This window comes from Periplaneta americana, chromosome 8 (assembly GCF_040183065.1).
Source record: "Periplaneta americana isolate PAMFEO1 chromosome 8, P.americana_PAMFEO1_priV1, whole genome shotgun sequence".
NCBI classification, from domain to species: Eukaryota; Metazoa; Arthropoda; class Insecta; order Blattodea; family Blattidae; genus Periplaneta; species Periplaneta americana.
Genome location: NC_091124.1, coordinates 63,484,654 through 63,497,017, shown reverse-complemented (window position 1 = coordinate 63,497,017; position 12,364 = coordinate 63,484,654). Strand labels below are relative to the sequence as shown.

The 12,364-nt window shown below is 33.6% G+C and overlaps 1 protein-coding gene across 3 annotated transcripts in view; it reads right to left on the bottom strand.

The window, feature by feature from the left end:
* LOC138704766 (uncharacterized) overlaps positions 1-12,364 on the bottom strand; it is a 466,235-nt gene that overhangs the window by 440,071 nt on the left and 13,800 nt on the right. The window contains exon 3 of one of the 3 annotated variants that reach the window (XR_011333424.1): positions 7,800-11,147. The exons of the other annotated variants lie outside the window; for them this stretch is intronic. The gene's annotated coding sequence lies outside the window, so the exon portion shown is untranslated. Of the gene's footprint in view, positions 1-7,799; positions 11,148-12,364 lie in introns of those variants that run through there. 3 annotated transcript variants of the gene reach the window in all.

The following is a 12,364-nucleotide window of genomic DNA, read 5'->3' as shown; positions in this document are numbered from 1 at the left end:
ATAAAGATAAATTAGATTACACAAAGTGCAGATTGAGTGCGAGCTTAAATACTTGCTTTTTTAATGGCATCATTATATTTAATAAGGTACCATTTAAGGGGAGAAAGGTACCAATAAATAGGTTTAAGTCCTGTGTACATAGATGGTTGCTGAATAGATCTTTCTATTCACTGGATGAATGCATGGAGTGTGATGTAAATATTGTATTTTAGAAATGTAACCCTTTCTTTATATTTTAATATTTTTGTTTGTATTTCAATTATTTTTTTTTTGTCCTTGTATAAATGTGTTAACATACATCATACTGTGTTTATTTCTGAGTGTTTTTTTTATTTGGCTGTGTCTGTTTATTTGCTAATAATTATTTCTTTATTTGTCTATATTTATTTGTTCTAAGTTTATTTGTTTGTGCATGTGTGAGTGTATGTGAACATGCTTATAATATCTAACATGACGATGCCATATCCAGGCCTTGTACACTGGTTTCTGACAAATAAATATTATTATTTTATTTTTTGTTATCCTCAATATAAGAAATTGAGTTATCTAGTTCTTACATTCAGGTAAGTATTTGATAATATAGACAAACTGTTTAATTACACATATTTACTGTATTTTATTTGACAGCATATTGATTATAGACAAAACTATTAATCTCTAAAGACTTATTTTGGAAATGATAATGTTATTGTTAACTAATGCTGAGTTCTTGGCAATAAAATCATCAACTCTCTTGCTCTCCAATATATAGAAGAGTGATGTAGCAAAAGTATAACAGTTCTAATGCATACTCCAGCAATTAGCCTGCCATTCATATTGTCTTTTTCTTGTCTTCACTGCCATTACACTGTCATAACTAGACCTCGGAGTTTAGGTAAAAACCTATTTTGTTCCTCATGATATACATAAAAGAAAAGTTGTATATATACGAATTATGGAAATATATGTTCGAAAATGGTGGTCCTATACAACCTAAAAATACCTAATTTCACGTTAGAAACTATTTTTACCTAATTATACATTTTCAAATTTCTAGTTGGTAATATGGAAACGCTGTGTAATTCTGTATGCCAGTCAGCTAAAAAAACTTCTGCAGGACCCAACAATTGCCCGGGATATTGGATTCATCAAATCAAATTATGTATTTCTAGTCCCCATTATTAATGCTCTAGAGTCTTCAGGCAAACCGGTCTACACGCAACTGAGATTGATAGAAGAGGTGACAGAAAAAAATCAACTTGGTTCCTGGTTATGTTGGTGAAGAAGTTTGTGAAAAACTCAAATCAGTGCTTCAAAAAAACCCAGGACTGACAGTTCTCCGCACAGTTGCTGACATCTTGGCTGGCAAAGCACCTGAACATGAATGTGCTGTTCCCTTGCATCTAACACCAAAATTTAAATATGCTCTGGTGTCATCAGTTGAGGTGGAACGCTCATTTTCGGCATCTAAGATGGTGTTACCTGAGAAGCGATGCAGTTTCTCAATGGAAAACTTAGAAAAAGTGTTAGTTGTTTACTCTGGCTCTAATTATGCACATGTACAATGAAATAATGTCAAATGTTTCGGCTAATTTGTAATGGGAAATGAAATAATGTCATTTTTTGTTCACTTATTTTTGTAATTTTTCGTGATAGAACCTACTTCAGATACCTAATTTAAGATTTTTAGGACCTAAAAGTCCGAGGTCTAGTCATAACAGTAGGTAGTGGGTTACTACTTACTTGTTGATCACAAAATAAACAAATTAAAGTTTTATGGTATTAAAGATGAGACCTTAGATTGGTTTACATCTTACATAAAAAACAAAAAATAGTACGTACCTAATAAATGTAGTGTCAAAAGTAATACAGTTACTCATTCAGAATTTAGGAGTATTAAAGACGGAGTTCCCCAGGAATCAATTTTAGAATGTTTTTAGTTTATATTAATGATTTAGCCTCAACTATAAATAATTTATTACAAGTGGTCTCTTCTGCAGATGTACAAATGTAATTTAATGCAAATAAAACAGCACTTAATACTGAAATGAAAAGAGATAATAAGAAGAACATTCAAGAAATCAACAAAGAGAGGAAACACAAAACAAAGAAAAGAATAAATCAAGAAATGGAGGAAGAAGAGAAACATTAAAAAAGGAAGAAAAAATAGATGAATAAAGAAGAAGCAAGAAAGAAGAAATGAATAAAGAAATCATAAAATGGAAAAAGAAAAGAAGACATAGAGCATCAAGAAATAAAGAAAGAAAGGAAGCACCAAATAAGAAAAGAATAAATAGGAAAATTAAGAAATTGAGGCAGAAGGGAACACCAAAAAGAAAAGGAGATATAGAGGAATCAAGAAACGTAGAAAGAAAGCAAAAATGTGAAAAATAAAAGAAGAAATAGAGCAACCAAGAAGTGGAGAAAAAAGGAAACACTAAAAAAAAGAAAAGAAGGATTAGAGAAATCAAGAACTACAATAAGACAGAAAAATGAAAAAAATAAAAAATAGAGTAATCAAGAAATGGAGACTCTGCTTCAATTGATTGAGGGAAAACCTGGAAAGAAAACCCAAACAGGTAATGTGTCCCAAGCAAGATTTGAATCCAGTCCCGCTTGTTTCATAGTTAGACATGCTAACCACTACTCCACAGTGGTCTTTTGTTTAGTTTTGTAAGTTATAATAGCATTTGATGCATTATAATCACATCGTTTTTGTGAATTTTGTTGGCATTTCAGTTGCTATAACTACTAACAAGGAGAGGACATGCTCTGTATATCACCAAATGGAATAAGATTGTGTGAGATGAAAGTACAAGACGTATTGTTTAAAGTCATACCTGGTATGGGTGGCCAATGACCCTTCGTTTTGGAAATATTGGCTATATTTTTTTCTTTTAATAATGATTAATATTGTAATCACAGTTATCTATTTACATACCTATATCATATTTCTCAATGTATTGAATGCTTCATCATGTTTTAAACAAATTGCTAATTAACTAATATTGTATTGTAAAGGATAAACAATGAAATACTGCTCACGTAGGAAGGTAAGATGTGTCACTGGTGTCTGTTCTATTTCTGTAGCAGCTATTCCATTTCATTTTGTACCCGATTCATTATGATGTGATAAAAACACACAAAACATACACATTTCCTGCACCATGCACAGCAAATGAAAGAAGGTTGTCCACAGTCACACACATTTTTACGCACTTCTGCTGCGAAACAGATATCTTTCACATTCACAAACACTTCTCGCTCGTTTATCAATTTTGATGCATACCACGCATATTTCAACATGGCTTTGAATATAGGAACTGACACCTGAAAGTGAATTAAAATAATAATAATAATAATAATAATAATAATAATAATAATAATAATAATAATAATAATAATATCAAGCTTTAAAAAATGAGAAGGAATTAGGATTCGAACTCAGGTTGCCTGGACGACAACTCAGCATCCAACCACATGAGCTATGCCGTTACACAGTCTAATGTTTCCCTATTAGGCACCTAACGGAAGTACGTCATAAACAATAGCCAATATTTTCAAAATTAGGGGTCATTTGCCACCCATACCAGGTATGACTTTAAACAGTACGTCTTGTACTTTCATGTCACACAATCTGATTTAATTCGGTGATATACAGAGCGTGTCCTCTCCTTGTAAGATTGTGCTTGAGAATTTCACAGTATCATTGCACTAAAATGATTGTCAGTTTCAGAAACTATAGTCAATTAATTTTCTTTTTACTAATTAAAACTTATATTGATGAAATGCTTACAGATCTTCTCAGTGGCAGAACAAAATATATAACTTATGAATCCGTCTGTAAGAACATGTATTGTATGAAGAAGAGCAAGAGTGGAAATACAAATGAGGCATTCTGTAAGAGAAGAGCGAACCCGCCACATGTACTTGTAGAGATAATCGATGTTCAAAGTATTTTACCTGAAAACAAGATAAGGGCGAAGTCGCCAAGGACACGTCTGTAAATAATGATAATTACTTTGTACATTTAAAAACGAATACCTTTATTGAAAATTGCAATTAAATGTCCAATTTAATATTCCAACTTAATAGTGATCATAGATGACATTATGAATTCATCAATATTATGGGAATAATTTGAAAACAGTACTGTATAATTAGAAAAAGCAAAGGGCGTAGAATGAACTCAATAGTGGCAGATAATAATAATAATAATAATAATAATAATAATAATAATAATAATAATAAATAAAAACACTTAATCGCACTGTGATGTGACATTTACAAAGTGTCTGAAATTATTAATAAACAAAAATAAGTAGATGCCTGTCAAAAGTGGTCTCACTTATTCTGGGAACAGAGGTGCTAATAAATCCATTACATCATCTTCATGAAGATGTTCCTCTGAGTCAGTCACTGCTAGTTGCACGTTTTGTTTGCTGATCACGTCATCCAGAAACGTTCTGTGACACATAGATAAGGAGAGCTTTCAGATCCTTTACTTTATCAGAAGTGAGCTTAATTGGCGTGACATAGTACTTCTTTGGCAAGACCAGCTGAGAGAGGTCGACCTGTTCTTAATGAGACATCTGTTCACATCAACACTGGTTACGAGCTTAGAAATATAGGCATTCTGGGGGTCAATCACTCAACTCCCAGAAATTACGAAATACAGGTTGTATTTTCTCCATATCTAATGCGTTGAAGCACCCACAAGTACATGACAGGCCTATACCGCGACCTTGCACATGTCGAGATGTTTTCGTACTAATATACGATTCACCTTTGTTCCTTTTAATCTTTGCTTGTACGTTTATCATTTTTCGACATGCCTCTGACGTTTCCTACAATAACCAGATATGCCTGGTTGATTATCTCTGTCACTATTACTCATATTAAGTTATACTCAAGTTATATACCGGGGTACTCAAGATGTATAATCAAGATGCATATTAAGTTATTACAATGTCCTTAAATACACATAATTCCTCACTACAGTTGTACTCGTCTGTGTGATTACAACACTGAGACAATGAATGGCGCGCACCTTCAGGTGGAGTGGCCTATTCGCCCTTCTCATACAGAGTAATATGAATATTATGAACCTGTCACAGACTACGCAGTTTCTCCAACCTTACAAACAATAATAATTTCGATGTAATAAGGGACAGCCCACCAACGTCTGCCAGGCTTAAGTTGCAGATATGTATCTTAAATATTCGGAGGAGTAAAAAACACAAAATTCGACCCTTGGTGGGCTTGTTCTTCTCTAACGGAAGGTCTCAAATAATCTAAATATACAGGTAACAGCAACAATTTACGTCAATGATGCACATCATTTGCAGTCAGCATTAATGAGTTATAAATATTAGTTCAAACTCAGTTTCCTATGTTTTCTATAAAAATGGAAAAACTAGTATATATATATATATATATATATATATTTTATTATTAGGTATAAACTTCAATAAAATGTACAGGGAATATATGAGTTATGTCACTGACAGTGCTGTCATGGAGACCATATGGGGCCATACATTGTATGGGAACCTAGAATCTTTGAATGAACAGTATGGGGAAGAGAAAATTTTGCCTATACAATATGTAGCCATACAGTGTATGGGCACCTAAGTTTTGTAAATGTGATTATATTTCTACATGGAGATCTGTACTGATCTTATATCATCTCTTGCAGTTCCTAATATATCTTCTTTAATGTTCATAAACATAAACGGTCCAACGGCTGAAATTCAGAACTATATGTAAAAAATGGTATTTTTCCAGAAAAGCTACACCAAAGGAGGCAGTTTTCTTTTGCTTTACTGGTTTCTGTGTGATGTATATAGTATTAAACTTATGATTTTAGTTTGCAGTCACAAATACTTTCAACATTAAAATCGTTTGATACTTAGGCCTACCTGTTTATTCTAATGCATCGTTGTAGGTTGACACTTCCCCACTACTTGTTACTAATTACGAACATAACATGTGAGAGATCCAGACCATATTAGGGAAATGGCCTATTTCCCCAGTACTGCATCCTGAATCTCTCGAGTGTAATATTTGTAACAAGTTGAGGGGACTGCAATATTGTATAAGAACATATTGTACAGGTAAGTAGCAAACGATTTTTATGTTGAAAGTATTTGTGGCTGCAGACTAAAACTACTTCTTTATCACTGTATACATCTAACAGAAGCCAATGAAGCAATGGGAAATTATCAAGGGAGAAAATGGGGGGGGGGGGGCGTATGACCAAGGAAAATATTACCATTACAGTATTGGTTACTGACATAACAAAATGTAGGTCAATATGCATCATTTCGAAAGAACCATACCTGTAATAAGAACTTCAGAAATGTTGTAGTAGATTCCAAGTCTACCCTACTGGATGCTGTTCACTAATATGACTGTTTTAAATACGGTATTTAAAAGCAATTCATGTCAATTTAGAGGTTATAAGTTCCACATAACTACTACGGTAATTCAATTCATAGGGCTTACATCATGTTTAGGCATGTGATGTCATTTTCTTAAAGACTCAATAAATGTATGCTTCATCGAAGAATATTCGGGAAAAAGTCAAAACAAAGCATAATACGTTGAGCGCTGTGAGTTTTAAGGGGATGCTTATGTGATTTTTAAAACTTCTACAATTTTCAACCAAAATTTATTAATTTTTAACTACATAAACATGTCGATAATACTATCATCTATACAAAATTTGGTGCCATTAGGACTAGTAATTTTAAAATTATAGTTTTTAATATATTTTACATTAATGTCATCAAAAAAGAAGTCTTGCGACAAAGTTTTCAAATTTTTAATACATATTTGCTCAAAAGCTTGAAAATAGTCATGGGAATAAAAATTAATTAGCTTTTCGACTCAGTCTAAATAGAGAGTCACAATAAAATTTTAAATTTCATGAATTTAACATTACAGCATATTTTAATCTAAGTCCAATATGGATATGACCCAAAGGAAGTTAATATTAATATTTCATACAAATGCTAACTAAATTTAATTTACCAACTTTTAATGAGAAGTTTTAGATCAAACTGACAGTAATTGTTGTCCAAGGAGCTTTTTTTATTCAAGAAATTACTTAAAATTAAGAGGTTCAGTGCCAGAGTTGCCTGAATCACAGTTACACTGAAAAGAGTTATTGAAGTCTCAACTTAGACGTCACTTTTAAAATTATATGCTCTCATTTGGAAATTATTTCTCTTTTATCATCATCTAATATTTATCTCATACGTGTACATTGGCAAACATATAAATTATACTTTACAGTGGCAGTTAGCCACTCAATTTTAAAGTAGAGAAAACAGCATTAAAAAAAAAACAATTTTTCTCAGCCCACGCAACGTATGTTTGGCCACATTTGATTATATAGGATAGCATCTTAGCATGGTGAAGGTTTTGGATTAGAACGGGCTTCGTCCGTGTAGCCACAAGGAGCCTTTTGTAATTTTTCGAAATTTATTTTTTATCTATTACAATATATAAAAGTCATGTGACAGTTTGAAGTACTCTCAAATAGGACACGAAACCATATTATGAAACTAGAAGATTCAAATATAATTACGAACATAAAAACAAAAAAAGTGGATTTTCTTAATTTTTCACCATTATTTCACCATAGTTTCCCCTTAACACATGGGCGAACTCATATTTTGGTGACAGCAATTTGTTTTCTTTCATTAGCCATCTAAATATGCCACCTTGGACTGCACTTTCCATATACAGAAGATGATGGCTAATATGTTGCACATACAGAGCATTCCTATGCAGACCAGTCCCAGGTAGTCATGTTTTTTTTTACTTGGTTATTTAATGACGCTGTATCAACTACGAGGTTATTCAGCGTCGATGAAATTGGTGATAGCGAGATGGTATTTGGCGAGATGAGGCCGAGGATCCGCCATAGATTACCTGACATTTGCCTTACAGTTGGGAAAAACCTCGGAAAAAACCCAACCAAATGACTTGTCACAACCAAGATTTGAACCCGAGCCCGCTCGTTTCAAGGTCAGAAGTGCTGTTACTCCTCAGCAGTGGACTGTAACTGGTACTATCCCAGCATTCGCGTGAAGAGACTTGGAAAATCCTTAATATTCAAGTCAGGATAGCAGCCTCTGGGATCAAACCGCTGACCTCCCAAATGAAAGTGAAAATGATAACCATTACACCACCGTAAAATACAATTTTAAAGTTTTATTAACGGAATGTACTTTTCTACTAAATAATTCTTTATCACAAAATAAATACATAATTGGAGGTATCAAAATATCACAGGTACCGGTACCATAATAGAATAGTTATTTAAGCAACAAGTGGATAATCTTGATGATTATGGCATGAGTGAATGTTTGTCGCATGAACGATAATGAATGTGACAATTTTTACGAATGTCATAATAAGATTATCCACGAGTTGGATACAACACTTTATGGCATCTTAGCATTATAAATTGTAGGAAATAAATTATGAAATAATTCGGCATCCATAGCTGACATAAGTGTTGATATGTTCGTATTGATCATATTGATTAGTTGCGCCTGGCAGTGGGATTGAACAGAGAATGAATAAAAAAAAAAGGCTGATGTTCGGGAAGAAATAATTAACGCAGTGAAAGAGGCAGAGGCTATGCTAGTACCTGGAAAGTCTAGGGAGTTGTATGAGAGGGAGTACAACAAATTTGTGGCCTGACAGAATGCCAAAAATGTCAACGTGTCTAACGAAACAGTTATATTAGCCTATATGTCAGAACAGGTAGAACTAATAAATTCCCACCCAAGCGTTCGGGTATTATGTCATAGTGAATACGTCATTGCTATTATTGGCATGCGTGCCATAATAAGCCGATTAGGCACGACATTGGATGTAGTAACAACCTGTTTATAAATTCACCTGGGTGGCGCAGTTATTATAGCACTGGCCTTCTGTGCCCGAGGCTGCGGGATCGATCCCGGCCTAGGTCAATGGCATTTAAGAGTGCTTAAATGTGACAGACTCATGTCAGTAGATTTACTGGCATATAAAAGAACTCCTGCGGGACAAAATTCCGGCACACTGGCGACGTTGATATAACCTCGGCAGTTGCGAGCATTATTAAATAAAACATAACATTATGTTTATAATGCTAGGATGGGATAATAGAATTTATAGGACAGTACAGAAAAAAAAAACTATTGTATTACAATAAGAGAAAGAAGCTACCAAGATAGATCCTCTGACACTACCCCGAGAAAAAAGCAGACTTCTTGCAAAATTATTTGAAAGATGGAAGGGAAATTGTAGCTGGTCATATGGTCTAATACTGTAAAAGAAAAGAAGGATGAATAAGAGAAAGAAAATAATAAAGATGACGACGATGATGATGATGATTATGATGATGATGATGATGATGCTGGTTCTCTTTTTTCGCCAATGTGTCCCGTTGTCCCAAAAGAGGTTTTCGGGACATGTTTTTGCTTAATGTTTAAAAATTAGTAACTGAAAAAACAAAACTGGGAATATTAATCGCTGCTTTATTATAAATATTAGTCTCCATCACTAATGGTGACATTGGAATTCGTTACGTTGGCAACATTTGAGGTGACACTGAATGTATACAATGTTCTTAATACAATAGATACCGGTACTATGATGCAAATGAATTCTGAAGAAGATAGTGAATTGAAGGCAGGGTTTCCAGATTTTCTAACCAGGAATCCAGGACAGGTGATAATAATGCGTACCTTAACGTGACTAAACACTTAAGATTAATTCAATTTGCAAGACAACTGATTTTATGTACTTCAACTAATTATACAGAGCCTTAACTTTTAATTTACTTACATTTTTGCTAGATTATAAAATTTCGTTTTAATTATTGATAAAGTCGGAAAAATAATGTCATATTACAGCCTGATCTATACAGGAAAAGAGCACGATAATACAGTGTTCAAATCCTCTCAATAATAAACCAACTTCCAAAGAGAGTAAAGAATAAAGATAGGCCTACTGTATACTGTATAATATCCAATACATTCTACAGTAGGCCTACTATTGTTTTTATTTCAATAGGGCTCGATAGGAAGCACCAGGCAGCAATGACGACATTGAACATAAGTTGGACAAGGTCTTGATAAATGAATAAGGAACTTTAAAAATAATGTTATAGAAATGAGCAAAAAATAGAATTTGTCCAATTTTTTTTTCCACATTCCAGGAAAAATAAAACCCATCCAGGATACAGGACACACTATTAAAATCCAGAACAATCCTGGGAAATCCAGGACGTCTGGCAATCCTGATTGAACGAAATACTCATATACCAAAATATTTAGATGAAGTCTATGTGGATGTGTTAAAAGTGTTGATGAAAAGTTCCCAAATTTGAAAAAGTGATAGAGTTTGTCATATGTATCACTGGTACAAATACAAATGTTGAAAGACTGTTCTCCCGCATGAACTCACTGTGAACTGACGAAAAAAACAAGTTATATATAGAGTCAATAAAATCAATGCTTATTGTGAAATCAATTTTTTTTTAGGATTGAGTTGCATTTCATGACTTAATGCTACAGAGCATATAATCGTTACAAGAAATTCATTCTTCAGAAAAGTATTGTGTGAGTGATTCTGATTTTCTGAGGAGTACATTTTCAATTAATTTTGTTCAATTTCTTTTTTAAGTATTTCATTTTCAGTACCGGTAACAGTGTATAATTTTATTGTTTTGATCTGTTCAAACACAACATGGATACACCAAAGTTCAATTTTTTTAATCAGTACTGAGCATCCATTTTTTTCTCTCATGTTTCTGGGTCCCTTGTGATGGTGATGAATGATGATAAATAATTGAAGATGTATGACTACTTAAGTTTAGCCTACCTCCAAAAAAAACAAAAGTCTTTCTAGAACCGCCACTAATTTTTCCCATCCGAAATCCAATTTAAAAATCTGGTGAATTCAACGTAGATGTCATAAGCACAAACACTGGTTTGTAATATGTTTTGTCTAAGTACTCCCGTTTCTCCTCCCACCATTCCACCAATTCTCGACCATCATCTTCATCATCTCCATCCCATGAAGGAACACTTGGCCTTGTCAGTCAGCAAGCAACATATCTTCTGGCACACAGCAGAGTCATCATATCTGACCAGCTATTTCAGCTAAATATAGATTAAGAAAAAAAAATAATTAGATAATTGTAATTCAGATATGACGAGACAAGAAATAAGAATAAATACAAAACAAATATAAATATTCATAGAAAATTATAAAATAAAACATAACCTCTTTTCTTATGTACCAGTACCTACTGAAGATTACGAATATTTTCTTGCATACATGTTAATTTACTTAGTTAAACGACGTTTTTTTTATAACTATAGTGTGCACACATTTTCTTTTCAGTGAAAATTAAATCATTAATTTAGTAAATAAAAATATGAAAGGAAATTAACATGTGGAATAAATTTTCTACAGCCTAGGTACTGGAAATTCGAGGACTTCCAGAGGGTACTTAGTCATTTTTTGTGTCTCTCGAATCATTCACTACCAAGTTGACACAAAGTCGCCTGTCTCACAATCGCGGAGGCTAATATCAATTTAATATCATTACCAGTATACTTACTTACTGGCTTTTAAGGAACCCGGAGGTTCATTGTCACCCTCACATAAGCCTGCCATTGGTCCCCATCCTGTGCAAGATTAATCCAGTCTCTATCATCATATTCCACCTCCCTCAAATCCATTTTAATATTATCCTCCGATCTTACGTCTTGGCCTCCCCAAAGGTATTTTTCCCTCTGGCATTTTTGGATTCGCTCATACGTTCTACATGCCCTGCCCATCTCAAACGTCTGGATTTAATATTTCTAATTATGTCAGGTGAAGAATGCAATGCGTGCAGTTCTGAGTTGTGTAACTTTCTCCATTATCCTGTAACTTCATGCCTCTTATTGTTAGCCCCAAATATTTTTCTAAGAAACTTATTCTCAAACACCCTTAACCTATGTTCCTCTCTCAAAATGAGAACAACCGGTAATATAACTATTTTATAAATTCTAAATTTAAGATTTTTTAACAGTAGACTAAATGACAAAAGCTTCTCAACCGAATAATAACAGGCATTTCCCATATTTATTCTGCATTTAATTTCCTCCCGAGTGTAATTTACATTTGTTACTGTTGCTCCAAGTTATTTGAATTTTTCCACCTCTTAGAAGGATAAATCTCTAATTTTTATATTTCCATTTCATGCAATATTCTGGTCACGAGACATAATCATATACTTTGTCGTCCACTCCTGTGGAGTAACGTCAGCGCGTTTGGCCGCGAAACCAGGTGGCCCAGGTTCGAATCCCGGTCGGGGCAAGTTACCTGG